Here is a 4,871-nt window from a genome sequence, read left to right on the forward strand (position 1 = left end):
AGGCTTTTCAAATTGTGCATCTGACAGCAAAATAATATTTACACATTTATTTTTAAACACATCTTCCCTCATCTTTATCTGAGAGACGGAGTGCGGATGCATGAGGGGTTTGATGTCTGCCTCTGTTATAATCAGTCTGTTCCCACAGAGAGAGACTCACACCAAACAGAATGGGCAAGTGTCACAGTGTTGAATTCTTTTTAATATTCTTTCACATGCAGACCATCAACAGTCCCTTCAGTACCAGCCCAATAATATAGGCCTTTTGCTATGGCAACTGAGAGAGATATTAGTCATGCCAAAATTAAATAAAGCATCACACGTTCCTCTTAACAAAATTATATCATCTCTGTATTTGGATAATGGAACAACATTAACAAAACAAATAATTTTGCTTTATCTCTGCAGCAAACAAAATGAAATAACCTCTTAAAGAGATGTCTGACAAACAGTATGCACCAATCTGTTTCCTGTTAAGGCTAGAGCCTAAAAGAGAATACCAAAATGTTGTCGTCACCCTTAAATTAAAAGTTTGTTAGTGTTTGAGGCTGAGAAAGAAACACCACACAGCACCAATGAAATGCCAAGGGCAACTTCTGTGATTACCAGCAAAGTCACGCAAGCAAAAGCCAACAAATCTCAAGAGTTTGGCAAAAATCAGAATATACTCAACAAATAGCAACCAAGTAAACCCTCCCACATAAACAACATATCCAAGAATAAAAAGAAAAATATTAAATATCACAGAGGTGTGTTCTAAATGAGCTATCACATTTAACCTTGAAATACCAAGGCTGTTAACTATGTTGCACTGATTTGGCCACAAAAAGTGTATTAATCTACCTTAAAAACAAGAGCTGAAATTGGAAGTGCATTATTCCTTAACTAAACATGTTCAGCTTGATGCTTTGAGTTGGATTTTTGTTTGTTTGTTTGTTTGTTTTGGTTTTTGTTTGTTTTTGTTTTTGTTTTGGTTTTTTTAGAAATGGGACGTAAATAAGCACGATGTTGAGATGCAGGCTGTAAACAATGTATAAAATACGCAATTGAAAAGTTAAGCACTCAGTATACATTATACATAACCCCCTTTAGTTCTATTAAAAGGCATTCAATCAAATCTGCTTACCGAGTTTGATCGTCCTCTGGCTGTCAGCTTGACAACCAGTTCAGCACCGCTGCCCCTGACTGCGTTCCACAGATGAATGCCACTCCATTGTTGGGACAATAATGTGATTTGTTGAAAAGTGTTGGATAGAGGAAAACTCCTTGTTAACGCCACTCAGACAGAATGGTGCAATGTAGCTGCAACCTTGTCTGTTTGTGGCGGTGTCTTGCTGGGGGTGCAGTGTGCAACATATACTGTATGCTTACAGCTAAACCAGTACAACATGCAGTACATTCGTGTACTGAAGATGCAGTCAGGTGCCTAACAATACAGAGAAAAGAGCTTGTACTGTACATGAAATGTGGATGTGAGGAATACTGACTAAAATGTATTTCCCTTTCAAAAACCTGTGAAAATATGAGAATGCTACAATTTACAGCAGGTCAGGCTCTGTACTGGGGAGAGATGCTGACATCTCTGATAACATAGGTCACTCTGGGGTTTGATCCAAATACCTGACCCTGCGTAGAGAAACAGGGTACTGAAAAATTACACACACACACACACACACACACACACACACTCACACACATGCAGTCTGAAGCATACACAGACATACACATGCATACACATGAAACATGGTGGGAATTAACAAATCTCTGCAGATTGCCCTTGGTAACTTACTGTTGGTAAATATTCATAAGGACAATCTCCAGACTCATCGCAACGAGCAGAGAGACGTGTAAATGTGCGAGACGGAGGGAAAAGATGCGGGGAGATAATGAATATTGGAGAGCATGTTGAGAAAGAGAACAGATGCTAAGACAGAGACAGAAGGGTGAAGGATGACAGAGTTAAGACGGAAACATTGGTTTCATTATTGGTGTTATTACTTTAGACAGAACAATTTTTTGGGTCGAAAAGATGCATAGACTTTTTGAAACTAATTGGCAAGCACACAAATGCAGAAACAAAACCAAACCGTTCTTGGCTTATATGGAGATTAATAGTTGACTAGAGATAAATGAACAAAACTGTCAGGGGAGATTGTGCAACATACCTGCATCATTTTCTGTGATAACAGGGTTGATTTTAAAGCCCAGATGATAGTAACACGCTGAAAGAGATTCCAAGTCTACTGTATATGACCAATGTCAACAGCTTGCATTTCAGACATTTGACTGTTACTATTGTTTTAAGGAAAAAACATGACCTGCAGCAGCCCCCAGGCTATATAAAATGGAGATTTTCTGTTTGATTGGAAAAACAAATGCCTCATGAAATAATATTGCCAGTGGTGAATGTTTAGTCCTCAACACGCTGGTCATATTCATTAGCATATGTTATCCACCAAATGAAGTGCATGGTATTTAATGATTTAGAACACTTCTTCATTTCTTACTTCTTATTCATAATTCAGTATAAGACTAATTCAAGTCAGAATATCTTCCCCTAAGGACATGTACTCTTCATCAGCAGCTGGTTATAGATCCACAATTCACAGAGCAGATCAGCCCAGAAGGCAAGCTATGGGGCAGATCATGTCCAATCTGTGCACCATACACACCATAATCTTCTGCTTGTCTTCCATGTGTTCTTTCACAGTGGTGATATATAAAGCTACCTCCAGCTCAGACTTTTCAGAAAGATACTACTTTGTCATTCCTGTGAGAAAACAAGATGCTGACCTTCTGAAACTCTGCCCTGCCGTCAGGGGGGTGATATTCCGAGCGGTGGACAATGTAGCTTATTTTAGGTGAGGATGATTCTCATTTTCCTTCTGTATTGATCTCAAGCAATGTACATGCTGTACACTGTGCCTGCTACCCAATACAAAGATCTCCTCTGAACTCAGTGATATCACTTACACTGACCAGAGGAAACGTGAAAAATGGACCATGCCATATTGGTTCCAAAAACAATGTGCTCAGCAGTGCTGGCTGTTTAAAATGAGACGTTTCACTTTTTTTGCTTTTCCTTCCACGTCACACAATTCTTTAATGGGCTTTTCTGACACAAGACAGGTCAATCGGATCAGCCTTATGCTTCTGTATCACTTTAAACTTTGGCCCTTGTGAAACGATAATAATCATGACATCTATCTCTCCTTTAGCTAAAAATACGTCTGGCTCTAAGAGGTGCTGGCCAGCTTAATAGACTAATTAAGTCAAATCCCAGGAGAACTGTAACAGCTAAATGAAATTAAAAAAAACACCTCTCACAACACTTTGCATTAGAGCCAGTGACTTAGTATTTTTGTTGGTGTGCAATAGTTTGCCTTAATATCCCTTTTTTAATCTCTCTTTTTTTTTCCCCAAATACATGTACACCACGCAAATCTCTGTCACACACATACTCCCCGACGCAATGATTTTTCACTTTCACGCCCTTTTCCCCTTTCCTTTTGAGACAGTAATCCCCAGCTGCAGCACTAATAGCATTAGCAGAGCATATCCAATCCCCTTAGTAACCCAACAGGGAGCACAGAGCTCAGACCTACACTGAGACAGACACTCTGAGGGACTACACTACCCATACTGCCTCAGGAAATCCATGCATGTTACTCAGCTCAGTGCTGATGAAAGTAAACTAAAACAAAGAGAGAAAATGAATGAATAAATGAGAGAAAAGGCTGCAATACATTGTCAGTATTATCACAGGGACACTGAGAATCAGTTACGGACTGCTTTCTGCTGGGTGACTGGTTGGGAGTACTGGGAGAAAAGACAGCACACGACTGGATAAGTAGGGTTATATAGATAACATTGAAAATCTAAAACACTGTTTTAACTGATCAGTCAGCTATGTGTAAGTGTGCAACATGGAAGTAGAAAGAGGTGCGGATTTAGGTATAAAAAACTGATTTGTGATTGGCTACAGGGATAGCAATGGATGTTTGTATCCGCACTTTGGTCTTGACTAAAATATCTCACATCTATATGAACTTTTGCACAGACATTCATGGTTCCCAGAGGATGAAGCCTAATGACAATGATGGCATTGTCAGTGTGAATGGGGAATTACTTGTATCTTACATAAATGAGCATAGATTTTGCTAAACAACATTTATAGAGCTTGACCACAACAGAATTTGACCATAATTTCAGAACATGGAGGAACCTGGCCAGGTAGATAATGAACTGAGGGAAGTGTCTGCTCGAGGAAGAGGAAGAGGAAGAGGAGTAAGGATCAGAGGTGGTGTAGTGAGGGGAAGACAGAAGAATAGAGGAAGAGGGAGGAAATAACAAAGTAGAATTACATTAAGTCAATTAAAATCAGAATAAAAATCAGTGCCTTCCTTAAACTCATGCTGTACGAAATACATGAGGCACAAAGTACAGCACAGGACAGTGCAGTAATACTATCTACTTGTGAATTCCATTGTGAAGGAGTAGCCGTAAAAACACAGAATAGTAAAACTGATTTAATATTTTTTGATTGCATTATGGAGAATAATGGAGCAGGAAAAGGGAAATCCCTCACACGCTTGTGTTTGTGCATGAGGCTGGTCTCAGTCTGGCCAAAAACAGGAGACGTGGCCAAAATGTTACAAGCAACCGAGCTACAGTGGGTGTGCCAGGCCATCACAGGGCAATATCACTGTTTGCTGCAATATTTGAGAATGGTGTGAGTACACATATTCCCTCTACAAAGATTTCATCACTGAGATCGAGAGGGGTTTTGTAATTGTGTGGGATAATGTAAGCTCCCATCATGCAAACGTCGTCAGGAGATGGTTCGCTGTCCACCAAAGGATGCTGATGGT

Source organism: Trachinotus anak, unplaced genomic scaffold, assembly GCF_046630095.1.
Source record: "Trachinotus anak isolate AG129_WGS33_773 ecotype Australia unplaced genomic scaffold, CSIRO_AGI_Tana_v1 ptg000014l, whole genome shotgun sequence".
NCBI lineage: Eukaryota > Metazoa > Chordata > Actinopteri > Carangiformes > Carangidae > Trachinotus > Trachinotus anak.